Genomic DNA, 15,197 nt, shown 5'->3' on the forward strand with positions numbered 1-15,197 from the left:
ACATGTATAAACAATAAAGCTAAATCAAAGGCTCATGAAACAAATTTATTGCTACAAAAACACACAGATGATTGGATATAAAATGAATCAAGTCTCCACCAATTTTCAGTGCTTGGTGTTGTGCAGAAATTCATCCAAGGATTTTTTCACCCGGTGTTTTGAGATTTGAGGTATGCACTTCTGGTCCACGATCTAGTTCACCACAGGTTGTACACATAATTATAGAAATTTACAGCGCATAAGGAGGTGACTTTACCGGTCATGCTTGTGCTTGCTCTTCAAAAGACGTGTTTTGTCCCACATTTCCATTTTTTATCTGTAATCTTTTAAGTTCCTCATCCTCAAGTGCCTGTCCAACTCCCTTTTAGAATTATTTATGAAATCAGTTTCTACCACCTTTTCAGGTAGAGTGTTCCAGATCTCAACAAAATTCTGCTTGTCTCCCCGAGATCTTGGCCAATGATTTTGAATCTACGATCTCTAATTGTTGACCCACACGCCAGTGGGAATAATTTTTCTCTTATCTACTCTAACAAAACCTGTCATCTTGAAAACATTACAGGTCAGCTCTTAACCTCTTTTCTAAAGAGAACAGATCTAAATTTTTCTAACCTCTGCTCATAACTAAGTCCCTCATTCCTGGTAAAATCAATTTAAACCTTATCTGTACCTTTCCTAAGATCTTTACAGTTTTCCTGAAGTGTGATACCCAGTATTATTTGCAGTGCTCTAGCTGAGGTCTAATCAGTGATTTAAGTTCTAGCATGAGTGCTTTCATATTTTATGCCTCTATTTATAAACCCAAGTAACCGCACTGCTTTTTTCACCATTATCAATTTGCTCTTCCACCTTTAAAGAATGTGTATACCTGGACACCAAGGGCTCTCTGTTCATCTACTTTTCAAAATAGTGCCATTTTGTAGTATTAATGTCCTCCCATATTAGTCTTCCCAAAGTGCATCACTTCACACTTCTCCGCATTGAACTCCAGCTGCCATGCTTCTATTTCACCAACCTGAAGTCTGCAACTATCCTCATTACTACTACATCGTCAAGTTTGCATCATCTGTAAACTTTATATTGCTGCTCCCTACACCCTATTCTAGGTCATTAATAAAAACTGAAGAGAATAATGGACCCAAAAATGACCCTTGGGGAACTTTACTGCAAGCCACCTCCAAGTCTGAAAAACATTCATCGATCACCACCTTTTGCTTCCTGTCACTGAGTCAATTCTGTATTGATACCCCAAATTTCCCCCAATTCCATGGGCTTCCATCTTATAAAGCCTCCTGTGTAGCGCTTTGCTGAATGCCTCCCAAAAGTCAATATATATATCTACTGCACTACCCTGATCAACCTTCTCTGGTACCTCAAAGAATTCAATCATGTTAGTCAGGCACGATTTGCCTTGAACAAATCCTTGATTAATCTTTTGATCCTGAATTTTGTCCGTGTCTTCCCAACCCACCCACAGTGCGATCTCTCACCTATCTCCACCCCCCACCCCCTCCTCACCAACCAAAAAAAAAATTCAGATTTCAAATACAACTTAATTCAATTCAAATGTAAGAAATTTAATAGAAGCCATTATAAACAAATAGCATTCTCACATATAGTACAAATAGGTATTGAAATTAGCATACAAAAAACTCAACAGAATTCTCAGTTCCTCCCAATTGAGAGCTTTCATGGACAACCTTTTGACAACTTGTTTTGCTGAACTTGTAATTATGCTGAAATGTATTACAATGGCAAGTTTCCTGATAGAATTCTCCAGTTCCTGCCATGTTGGTCTATATTCCAATCAGTTATCGTAGTTAAGGATCCTCTAGGAAGTAGCGATCACAACATGGTAGAATTTCAAATTCAGTTTGAGGGCGAGCAACTCGGGTCTCAAACCAGTGTCCTCAACTTAAACAAGGGCAATTACAGAGGTATGAAGAAAGAGCTGTCTAAAGCGAGCAGGGAAACTAGACTAGTAAGGTGAAGGTCAGTGGATGAGCAGTGTCAGACATTTAAGCAGATATTTCATAACGCTCAGCAAAAATTTATCCCAGTCATAAAGGACTCGATGTGAAGGCTGAGCCACCTGTGGTTAACAAAGGCGGGCAAGGAGAGTATCCAATCAAAAACTAAGGCATACAAAGTGGCGAAAACTAGTGGTAGGCCAGAGGATTGGGAATGCTTTTAGGAACCAGCAGCGGATGACTAAAAAGCTAATAAAGAGGGAGAAAATTGATTATGAAAGTAAATTGACAAGAAATATAAAAACAAACAGCGAGAGCTTCGACGTGTATATAAAAAGTGGGTAGCTAAAGTGAGCTAGGGACCCATGGAGGATGCGACTGGAGAATTGTAAATGGGGAACAGGGAAATGGCAGATAATTTAAACCAATATTTTGCATCGGTCTTCACGGTGGAGGACACTATAAACATCCCACAGATATCAGATAAGCAAGGAGCTAATGGGAGGAAAGATCTTGTAACAGTCTCTATCAGGAGGGCCAAAGTATTTGACAAACTAATGGGACTAAAGGCAGACAATTCACCAGGACCTGATGGCATACATCCAAGGGATGTAAAGGAAGTGGCTGCTGAGATAGTGGAGGCATTGTTCGAAATATTCCAGAACGCACTGGATTCCAGGAGGGTCCCAGCAGATTGGAAAACCACTAATGTGATGCCCCTGTTCAAGAAGGGAGGGAGACAAAAAAGCAGGAAACTATCGGCCAGTCAGCCTAACATCGGTCATTAGGAAAATACTAGAGTTCATTATTAAGGAAGAAATAGCAGGACATTTAGAAAAGCTTAACACAATCGAACAGAATCAACATGGTTTTGTGAAAGGGAAAACACGTTTGACAAATTTGGTACAGTTCTTTGAGGATATAACAAGCAGAGTTAATAAAGGGGAACTGGTAGATGTAGTGTATTAAGATTTCAAGAAGGCATTCGATAAGATACCACATAAAAGATTATTGCACAAGCTAGGAGCTCATGGTATTGGGGGTAATGTATTAGCATGGATTGAGGATTGGTTAATTCACAGAAGACAGAGAGTCGGGAACAATGGGTCTTTTTCAGTTTGGAAAGACATAACCAGTGGAGTGCCACAAGGATCAGTCCCAGGGCCTAAATTATTTACTATCTATATTAATGACTTGAGGAGGGGGCAGAATTTAATATATCCAAATTTGCTGATGATAAAAAAAACAGGTGGAAGGGCATGTTGTGAGGAGGACATAAGGAATCTGCAAGGGGATATAAATAGGTTGAGTGAGTGGTCAAAAACTTGGCAGATGGAGTTTAATGTAGGAAAGTGTGAGGTCATGCACTTTGATAGGAAGAATCAAAAAGCAGACTATTATTTAAATGGAGAGACACCAAAAAAGTGCAGCACAGAGGGATCTGGGTGTTCTTGTGCATGAAATGCATAAAGTTAACATACAGGTGCAGCAAGTAATCAAGAAGACAAATGGAATTTTGGCCTTCATTGCTAGGGGGTTAGAGTTTAAAAATAGTGAAGTCTTGTTACAACTGTACAGGGTGTTGGTGAGGCCGCACCTGGAGTACTGTGTACAGTTTTGGTCCCTGTATTTAAGAAAGGATGTACTGGCATTGGATGCAGTTCAAAAGCTGATTCCTGGGATGAAGGGGTTGACTTATCGAGAACAGCTAAACAGGTTAGGCCTTTATTCATTAGCGTTTAGAAGAATGGGGGGGGTGATCTTATTGAAACATACAAGATTCTGAGGGGGCTTGACAGGGTAGACGTTGAGAAGATGTTTCCAATAGTGGGGGAATCTCGAACTAGGGGACATAGTTGCAGAATAAGGGGACACTCATTTAAAACTGAGATGCAAAGGAAGTTCTTCTCTCAGAGGGCAGTGAACATCTGGAATTCTCTCCACAGAGAGTTATGGAGGCTAGATCACTGAAAGTATTTAAAGAGGAGGTAGACACATTTTTGAAATATCGGGGAATTGAGGGCTATGAGGAGCAGGCACAAAAGAGGAGTTGAGGTCTGGGGCAGATCAGCCATGATCTTATTGAATGGCGGGGCAGGCTTGAGGGGCCGAATGGCCAACGTCTGCTCCAATTTCTTACGTTTTTATGTTCGAAGTGAATATTTTTGTCGGTGTCTTTACATCAGAAACATATCAAACAAGATATGGGCCATTCCTTTATCAGCTGCACGAAATATAAATGACCTGACCAGCAAAGAACAAACAAGCAAATGAATGTCTGAATCTGTCACTTGAATCAAACTGGTGCCACCCATCTGCAAGCCTCTGCAACAGGTTTGCATCCAGCATGTGGATGTAAACTATACCCAGCCATTTCTCCTCCTCGCAGCATGCTTTCTGGCCTTGACCATTTGCTTTGCCCTTGCCTTGAATAAGAACGTCAAACTTGGCTCCGCTTTAGCTCCAAGCGCTAGCTATGTCGACCACTCATGGGTCAAACCCAGCATTGCTGGAATGTCATGCAACTCGATGGGCAGCTACAGGTTTGTCACAGTCCCGCTCCCAAACAGGGCTGTGCCCAGCAGACACGTCATATTCACAGCCTGCATCTATTGTGAACATTTATTGTGGGTGCAGGGAGTGGAGAGAAAAAGAGAGACAGAGCGAGGGGGGGGGGGGGGGGTGGACTGAGCGAGGGGGGGGGGGGTGTGGACTGAGCGAGGGGGGGGGGGTGGACTGAGCGAGGGGGGGGGGGTGGACTGAGCGAGGGGGGGGGGTGGACTGAGCGAGGGGGGGGGGGGTGGACTGAGCGAGGGGGGGTGGGGAGAGAGAAAAGAGAAAGAGATCAAGATCACTCCTGACAGATGGACACCTATCTGGAATACTCTGCATCGCTACATCAAGTGTACAAGCAGAGATTGAGTACTTTTGCAGGCAAAAACAACGCCAGGTATGCCACTAAATCAGTGTTCAACAGTGACGAGAAAGTAAGTCAATAAATCAGTCTTCTCGTTTAAAGCTTCCTCACAAAAATGCACATTTGTTATTGTTTTGATTCATGGTAAGGTTTATGTTTAACGCCTTTATCTTTCCGAAATTCTGTCATCGGCCCCCTCTGTAGGACAAAAATTAGAATAAGGTTCCCCACGCGAAATGGTTGGACGCCCCTGCTCAACAATCAGGGCTCAGATTCCAGAAGGTCCATGAAGAGTTGCACCTGTAAATGGTGCACGAAGGCTGCTCTCCCCTGTAATGTACAATTCAATAACAATTCTGCTTTGTATACAGTATTATTTATAAATATTTACACTGTGGGGTGCTAATTTAACACAAAGTGAAATCCACTAGCTGAAAAAGGTTAAAAACGTTCTGGAGGACTTTCTGTAAAATACTTAAAAAGGATCAACTCATTAATTCCAGACTACTTCAAGATATTGCCCAAGGGTCCCAATGGCATGGCATCTATTCTATTTATATTGCAGGGTAGATTCTTAAACAGAAACCTAAGTATACATAGAGTTTTAAGGCAGATAGACATGAATAGAGGGGCCTCAATTGCAGATGCACAGTACTTGAAGACAGATAACCCAACCTCTGAAAACCTGCCTGCAGAGATGAATATTTTGATTTGAACGGCAACAGTCAGATCTTGAATTAAAACTATTATAGCTCTCGAATCCCTCCCTTTTCAGCAATGGAAAATACTGTATGAATAGAATACATAATGTAAAGTAAATAGGACAGTGTAGTAAATATGTTGCAGGTCTCTAATTAAACAACGTTCCTCTCAAACTAGCAAAAACACTTTGCTGATCTACATTGACAGGCTGAGGCAGTCTGCCTACCAGCACTTGGAAAAGATAGTTGCCTCTGCCAATACTGAACATGAAATTAGCAGCTCCATAATTCAACAGGGAACAGAGAGCCAGACATCCAAGGTTGAGATGAAAAACGTCTGTAAATATACTAAAGCACTTAGTATCTTTACTTAGCAAATGCAATGTCCATTTACATCTCAACCATACTGCCAGGTGTCAAGCTGAGGGAAAGCAGAGCACTGCGAACACATACTTAAATGCCAGTGACAGTTTTAATAACTAGCCAGTAGCAAAGTTGGCCTAAAAGCATGACGACAGCCCAGTGGAGCATCTTGGACTTTTAAACTTTACTAAATGTAAAACATTTGCTTACATGGATTGTAGTTGGTATTCCAGTCAACAGAAAGCCCAAGCAGTGCAAAACCATCTGCTAGAGATTGCACCTACCAAAAACAAGGCCTAAATCCAAATGCAAATCAGTTCAGCTGCAGCTACACTGCACATTTTGCACTACTGTGTCACAGAAAACACTTCCCAGAACCTTATGTTGACACATGGAATATATGGCGCAGTGGGCAACACAGTGGCGCAGTGGTTAGCACCGCAGCATCACAGCTCCAGGGACCCGGGTTCGATTCTGGGTACTGCCTGTGCGGAGTTTGCAAGTTCTCCCTGCGACCGCGTGGGTTTTCGCCGGGTGCTCCGGTTTCCTCCCACAGCCAAAGACTTGCAGGTTGATAGGTAAATTGGCCATTATAAATTGCCCCGAGTATAGGTAGGTGATAGGGGGATATAGGGAAGGTGGGGATGTGGTAGGAATATGGGATTAGTGTAGGATTAGTATAAATGTTGATGGTCGGCACAGATTCGGTGGGCTGAAGGGCCTGTTTCAGTGCTGTATCTCTAAATAAACTACATACGAATTAGGAGCAGGAGTAGGCCACTCGGCCCCTTGAGCCTGCTCCGCCATTCAATAAGTTCATGGCTTAACTTCACTCCACATTTCCACCTACCCCCAATAACCTTCCACCCCCTTGCTCATCAGGAATCTATCGACCTCTGCCTTAAAAATATTCAAAGACTCAGGTTCCACCATCTTTTGAGGAAGAGAATTCCAAAAACTCACAACCCTCAGAGAAAAAATTCTCCTCATCTCTGTCTTAAATGGGTAAGCCCTTATTTTTAAACAGTGACCCCTAAATCTAGGTTCTCCCACAAGGGGAAACATCCCTTCCACATCCACCCACCCTGTCAAGACCCCTCAGAATCTTGTATGTTTCGATCAGGTCGCCTCTTACTCTTCTAAATTCCAGCGGATACAAACCTAGCCTGTCCAATCTTTCCTCCTAAGACAGCCCGTCCATTCCAAATATTCGTCTAGTAAACCTTCTCTGCACTGCCTCCAACACATTTACATCCTTCCTTAAATGAGACCAATACTAAACACAGTACTCCAGATGTGGTCTCACCACTGCACTATATAGCTAAAGCATAACCTCCCTACTTTTGTATTCAATTTCCATCCTTAATGTGTTTTAATTACTACTTAATTCTTTTATTCAATTATTTATTTTATTTTCCTTTTTTAAAATATATTTTATTCAGCTTACCACTCGTTCCTTTACTATTTTAAAGGTTATGATTAGAATGGACCTTAATCACATACCAGATACTCACCAAACAGGTAGCTTTTTCCCAAACCAATCACCTACCTGCTTGCCTGAAATGTTTGATGCCATGTTTGATTTAAATTAAATTAAAATCTCACCTGTATACTCACCCCAGCAGCTCTCGGTTTCCCTGCTCTCTCGGTTGATTATGATTTCACCCATATATCACTTTTCGATTTTTCCCTGCTCCGCTCCCGCCATGCTCCTCTCTCTCGTTCTGTCTCTGGTCTCCGACTCTGGGCTTTTGGCACACTTTTTAAATCTCTGCTCCCGCCTTGCTCCTCTCTCTGTCTTCAGTTTCCGACTCTGGCTTTTGGCACGCTTTTTAAAGCTCCGCTCCCACCATGCTCTCCTCTCTCTCGTTCTGTCTTCTGTCTCCGACTCTGGGCTTGTGGCGTGCTTTTTAAACCTCTGCTTCCGCCTTGCTCCTCGCTCTGTCCCTGGTCTATTCAACTAGTGAACATAATCCAGAAAACAATCTGTATATATGGCTATGAGAAGTTATTACAAGCTGTCACTAAAATTAACTCTGTTGAAAATTAAGAGATTCAAATATTTAGCAATTCACTACTAAAAATGCAATTACAATTGATTAAAACTTCGAGAATCAGAATTTCAAACATGTCAGAATTTCATTTGCAAAATATAATTTCTCAACCTTTTTTAGGCTTTGATGTTACTTATCTTGCAATACAGTTTTTCCACATCACAGCTTGCATGCAAGATACCATTTTTGACCATTCTGAAATCTAGTGACAAAAAAACAATATTTGAAGGAGTAGGAAAGGAAGCAAATGACTTTCCTATTGCATTTAGTTTAACAAAATTTGATAAATCTAGGAAGCAAAAGACAAATGATCAAAATGGCATACAGCATGACAAGATTCTGGCAGCTTTGATGGTCAAATGCAATTACCTGTCTCCAAAAGTAGCTGCATATGCTTGACCTTTCTAGATGCATTTAAATAACCACAATATTGTAGTTTAATAAGAATCACATATCAGTAACATGCTCAGCTAACATAACTCTCACCACCAGATATTTAAAACTTTTAGCCACTAATTCCATTATATGGAATTAATCACTAAGTATTGATGAACTTTCACTACTCATTTTTTCTCCTGTATTATGCTTTACTGTTCCAAGCTACAGAAAATAACTAGTTGTGATTAACTGGACCACAGCTTGCTGAAGACAGATAAAAACACAAAAGGCAACTTGTAAATATTCCTCAATTCAATATGCAAGTTTTGCTGAGTGCGCTGGGCAGGACCGGGACTGATGTGCTAGGGGAAGTATTTGCTAGAGTGGTTGGGGTGGTTTAAACTAAAATGGCAGGGGGATGGGAACCTTTGCAAGGAGTCAGAGGGGGAGGGATCAAAGACAAGAACAAAAGACAGTAAGGGGAATAAGAAAAGTGATAGGCAGAGAAATCAAGGGCCAGTATCAAACAGGGCCACAGTGAAAAATAGTGGGAAGGGGACAAGTAATGTTAAAAAGACAAGCCTTAAGGCTTTGTACCTTAACGCGCGGAACATTCGCAATAAAGTGGATGAATTAATCGCGCAAATAGATGTAAACTGGTATGATATAGTCGGGATTCCGGAGAGATGGCTGCAGGGGTGACCAGGGATGGGAAATGAACATCCAGAGGTGTTCAGTATTTAGGAAGAATAGACAAAAAGCAAAAGGCTGTGGAGTTGCATTGCTGGTTAAAGAGGAAATTAACGTAATAGTGAGGAAGCATACTAGCTCTGACGATGTGGAATCTGTATGGGTAGAGCTGAGAAACACTAAGGGGTAAAAAATGTTAGTGGGGTTGTGTACAGACCCCCAAACTGTAGTGGTGATGTTGGGAATGGCATTAAACAGGAAATTAGAGACGCATGTGATAAAGGAACATCTGTAATTATGGGTGACTTTCATCTGCATATAGATTGGGCAAATCAAATTAGTCACAATACCATAGAGGAAGAATTCATGGAGTGTATACGGGATGGTTTTCTGGACCAATACGTTGAGGAACCAACTAAAGAACAGGCCATCCTAGACTGGGTATTGTGTAATGAGAGGGGAATAATTGACAATCTAGTTGTGCGAGACCCCTTGGGGATGAGCGACCATAATATGATAGAATTCTTCATCAAGATAGAGAGTGACATAGTTGATTCTGAGACTAGGGTCCTGAATCTTTATAAAGGAAACTACGAAGGTATGAGGTGAGAGTTGGCGATGACGGATTGGGAAACGTTACTTAAAGGGATGACGGTGGATAGGCAATGGCAAACATTCAAAGAGCGCATGGATGAACTGCAACAATTGTTTATTCCTGTCTGGCGCAAAAGTAAAATGGGAAAGGTAGCCAAACCATGGCTTACAAGGGAAATTAGAGATAGCATTAGATCCAAGGAAGAGGCATACAAATTCATCAGAAATTACAGACCTGAGGATTGGGAGCAGTTTAGAATTCAGCAAAGGGGGACCAAGAGATTGATTAAGAAGGGGAAAACAGAGTACGAGAGTAAGCTTGCAGGGCACATAAAAACTGACTGTAAAAGTTTCTATAGGTATGTGAAGAGAAAAAGATTGGTGAAGACAAATGTAGGTCCCTTACAGTCAGAAACAGGGGAATTTATTATGGGGAACAAAGGAATATCTGACCAACTAAATGCATACTTTGGTTCTGTCTTCACAAAGGAGGACACAAATATCATACCAGAAATGTTGGGGAACACAGGGTTTAGTGAGAGAGAGGAACTGAAGGAAATCAGTATGAGTAGAGAAATGGTGTTGGGGAAATTGATGGGATTAAAAGCCAATAAATCCCCAGGGCCTGATCATCTACATCCCAGAGTACTTAAGGAAGTGGCCCTAGAAATAGTGGATGCATTGGTGGTCATCTTCCAAGATTCTATAGACTCTGGAACAGCTCCTGCAGATTGGAGGGTAGCTAATGTAACTCCACTATTTAAAAAGGGAGGTAGAGAGAAAACAGGGAATTATAGACCAGTCAGCCTGATGTCAGTAGTGGAGAAAATTCTAGAGCCCATTATAAAAGATTTTATAGCAGAGCACTTGGAGAACTGTAGTCAAATCGGACAGAGTCAGCATGGATTTACAAAAGGGAAATCGTGCTTGAAAAATCTACTAGAATTCTTCAAGGATGTAACTAGCAGAGTTGATGAGGGGGAGCCAGTGGATGTGGTTTATTTGGACTTTCAGAAGGCTTTCAACGAAGCCCCACACAAGAAATTAGCGTGTAAAATTAAAACGCATGGAATTGGGGGTAGTGTATTGCGATGGATAGAAAATTGGTTGGCAGACAGGAAACAAAGTGCAGGAATAAACGGGTCTTTTTCCAAATGGCAGGCAGTGACCAGTGGGGTACCACATGGATCGGTGCTAGGACCCCACCAATCACAATATATGTTAACGATTTAGGTGAGGGAACTAAATGGAATATCTCCAAATTTGCAGATGACACAAAACTGGGTGGGAGGGCGAGTTGTGAGGAGGCAAGTTGAGTGAGTGGTCAAATGCATGGCAGATGCAGTATAATGTGGATAAATGTGAGGTTATCAACTTCAGTAGCAAAAACAGGAAGGCAGATTATGTGAACAGCTTTTAACAGAGAGGGGAATATGCAATGAGACCTGGGCGTTCTCGTACCAGTCGCTGAAGGTAAGCATGCAGGTGCAACAGGTGGTAAAAAAGGCAAATGGTATGTCGGCCTTCATAGCGAGAGGATTCGAGTACAGGAGCAGGGATGTCTTGCTGCAATTATACAGGGCCTTGGTGAGGCCACACCTGGAATATTGTCTGCAGTTTTGGATTCCTTATCTGAGGAAGGATGTTCTTGCTATAGAGGGAGTGCAGCGAAGGTTTACCAGACTGATTCCTGGGATGGCGGGACTGACGCATGAGGAGAGACTGAGTCAGTTAGGATTATATTCGTTGGAGTTCAGAAGAGTGAGGGGGGATCTCATAGAAACCTATAAAATTCTAACAGGACTTGACAGGGTAGATACAGGAAGGATGTTCCCAATGGTGGGGGAGTCCAGAACCAGGGGTCATTGTCTAAGAATACAGGGTAAACCTTTCAGGACTGAGATGAGGAGAGATTACTCTACCCAGAGAGTGGTGAGCCTGTGGAATTCGCTACCACAGAAAGCAGTTGAGGCCAAAACATTGTATGTTTTCAAGAAGAAGTTAGATATAGCTCTTGCGGCAAAAGGGTTCAAAGGATATGGGGAGAAAGTGGGAACAGGTTAGTGAGTTGGATGATCAGCCATGATCATAATGAATGGCGGAGCAGGCTCGAAGGGCCGAATGGCCTACTCCTGCTTCTATGTTACTGTTAAGAGTCTTCCATACAACAGTGCTGCCAATTGGCTTATTTAACAGTTTAGTACCAATGCACCATTGGAAATATTGCACAAGAACTCGTACATTTTAGTGCAAAATGTGTTTCTTCTGTGACATTCTAAATTCACCTTCAAGTATTCCCAGTACTACCTCAACCAAGTGATACACAAAGCGCTCTCTGCAGGCACAGCCTACTTTTCAAAGGACAATTCCTATAATCGCACCTCAGGGCGTTAGTTACAGTGTCAATGGACATGATACAAAAATTCTGAATGCTCATTATTCAATTTTACTAATATGCTGGCAATGACACGTCTTAAAACGTCTTAAACCTTTTGCAAGGATAAGTATGTTTACAACTTGTCACTTGAGAGAAAGGACACAATAGCGGTTTCAAAACAGTTCTGGTTTGAATTACCAGCACTGGTTTACCTATCTTTTAACTCCCTATATGCACGGAAGGAAGATATGATTCCACATACATCCTGAAACTGGGGCACATTTTCAAGTTTTTCTGCATTTGGCTTCCTTAAAGTTGTAGTACAGCCAACAACTTATGTTTATGTAGTGCTTTTAACGTAATAAACCGTACCAAGGTGCTTCACAGGAGCACTATAAAACTTAGTGTGACATCAAGGCACAAAAGCAGCTATTAGGTCAGGTGACTAAAAGCTTGGTCAAAGAGGTAGGTTTTAACGAGTGCCTTGGAGGAGGAAAGCGAGGTGCAGAGACGGGGAGATGTAGGGAGAGTATTCCAGAGCTTGGAGTCTTGGCACCCGAAGGTGTGGTCACCAATGGTCTTTCTTCTTCTTTGACCTCCTTGTCTCAAGAGACAAATGGGTAAGTCCTTGGGGGTCCTGCCATCTTCCATGAGGCTCACATGACCAAGCCATCTCAAGCGCCGCTGACTCAGTAGCATGTATATGCTGGGGATGTTGGCTGCCTCGAGGACTTCTGCGTTGGAGATACAGTCCTGCCACCTGATGCCAAGGATTCTCCGGAGGCAGCGAAGATGGAATGAGTTGAGACGTGGCTCTTGGCTGACATGTGTTGTCCAGGCCTCGCTGCCGTAGAGCAAGGTACTGAGGACACAGGCTTGAAACACTCGGATTTGTGTGTTCCGTGTCAGTGTGCCATTTTCCCACACCCTCTTGGCCAATCTGGACATAGCAGCAGACGCCTTTCCCATGCGCTTGTTGATTTCCGCATCGAGAGACAGGTTACTGGTGATAGTTGAGCCTAGGTAGGTGAACTCTTGAACCACTTCCAGAGCGTGGTTGCCGATATTGATGGATGGAGCATTTCTGACATCCTGTCCCATGATGTTCGTTTTCTTGAGGCCGATGGTTAGGCCAAATTCGTCGCAGGCAGCCACAATCCTGTCCAATCCTGCAGACACTCTCCCGTGCGGGATGTTAATGCAGCATCGTCAGCAAAGAGGAGTTCCCTGATGAGGACTTTCCGTACTTTGGTCTTCGCTCTAAGACGGGCAAGGTTGAACAACCTGCCATGTGATCTTGTGTGGAGGAAAATTCCTTCTTCTGAAGACTTGAACGCATGTGAGGGCAGCAGTGAGAAGAAGATCCCAAACAGTGCAGGTGCAAGAACACAGCCCTGTTTCGCGCCACTCAGGATAGGAAAGGGGTCTGATGAGGCACCGCTATACTGAATTGTGCCTTTTATATTATCATGGAATGAGGTGATGATACTTAGTAGCTTTGGTGGACATCCGATCTTTGCTAGTAGTCTGAAGAGACCATGTCTGCTGACGAGGTCAAAGGCTTTGGTGAGATCTATGAAAGCAATGTAGAGGGGCACCTGTTGTTCACTGCATTTCTCCTGTAGCTGGCGAAGGGAGAACGGCATGTCAATGGTGGATCTCTCTGCTCGAAAGCCGCACTGTGCCTCAGGGTCACCAATGGTGGAGTGATTAAAATTGGGGATGCACAAAAGGCCAGAGTTAGAGTGGTGCAGATATCTTGCAGGGTTCACAGAATCACAGAATTGTTACAGCACAGAAAGAGGCCATTTGCCCCATCATGTCTACACCGGCTCTCTGAATGAGCAATTCACTTAGTGCCATTCCCCTGCCTTCTCCCCCTATCCTTACACATTCTTCCTTTTCAGTTAACTATCTTAATTCCCTTTTGAATGCCTCGATTGAACCTGCCTCCACTACACTCTATGGCAGTGCAATGCTGAACCCAACCACGCGCTGCGTGAAAAATTTTTTCTCATGTCGCCATTGCTTCATTTGCCAATTACCTTAAATCTGTACCCTCTCGTTCTTGGTCCAGTTGTGCGGCTGGAGGAGATTACAGAGATAAGGAGGGGCGCGGCTATGGAGGGATTTGAAAACAGGAATTTTAAAATGAAGACACTGCTTCACTGGGAGCCAATGTAGGTCAGTGAGTATGGGAGTGATCGGGGAACGGGACTTGGTGCGAGTTAATACATGGACAGCAGAGTTTTGGATGACCTCAAGTTTAGAGACCAGAATGTGGGAGACCAGCCAGTAGTGCATTGGAATCATCAAGTCTAGAGGTAACAAAGTCATGAATGAGGGTTTCAGCAGCAGATGAGCTGAGACAGGGGCGGAGTCAGGTGATGTTGGAGGTGGAAATTGACAGTCTTAGTGATGGTGTCGGAAGCTCATCTTGGGGTCAAATGTGACACTAAGGATGTGAACAATCTGGCTTAATCTCAGACTGTTGCCAGGAAGATGGATGGAGTCAGTGGATGGGCACCGGAGTTTGGAGAGGGGACCAACAACAATGGCTTCAGTCTTTTCAATATTTAATTGGGAAGAAATTTCTGCTCACCCAGTACTGGATGTCGGATAAGCAGTCTGATTACTAAGCAACAGTGTAGGAATCCGGGGAAGTGGTGGTGAAGTAGAGGGGCAGCATGTAGATGACAAATAGGAGGGGCCAAGGACAAATCCTTGGCGGACACCAGAGGTAATGGTGCGAGAGCAGGAAGAGAAACTGTAAGCGATTCTCTGGCTATGATTAGAGATATAAGAATGGAACCAGGTGAGAGCAGTCCCACCCAGCTGGGAGACAGTGGAGAGGTGTTGGAGGAGGATGGCGTGCTCAACTGTGTCATAGGCTGCAGACAGGTTGAGAAGCATGAGGAGGGAAAGTTTACCTTTGTCACAGTCACATAGGCTGCCATTTGTGACTTTGATTAGAGCTGTTTTTGTACTGTGGCAGGGGCGAAAATCAGATTGGAGGGATTCAAATATGGAGTTCTGGGAAAGATGAGAACAGATTTGGAAGGCGACAAAACGTTCAAGAACTTTGGAGAGGAAAGGTTAGCGACGGAACGGTATTTTGATAGGGGGCGTGAGGAGAGGGTAATGAAGGCTATT

The 15,197-nt window shown here is 43.1% G+C and overlaps 1 protein-coding gene across 4 annotated transcripts in view; it reads right to left on the reverse strand.

Annotated features, from left to right (window-relative positions):
* The window catches only part of gpatch8 (G patch domain containing 8), a 196,962-nt gene that overhangs the window by 171,045 nt on the left and 10,720 nt on the right, over positions 1–15,197 (reverse strand). The gene's annotated exons all lie outside the window — the stretch shown is intronic.

Source organism: Heterodontus francisci, chromosome 33, assembly GCF_036365525.1.
Source record: "Heterodontus francisci isolate sHetFra1 chromosome 33, sHetFra1.hap1, whole genome shotgun sequence".
NCBI classification, from domain to species: domain Eukaryota; kingdom Metazoa; phylum Chordata; class Chondrichthyes; order Heterodontiformes; family Heterodontidae; genus Heterodontus; species Heterodontus francisci.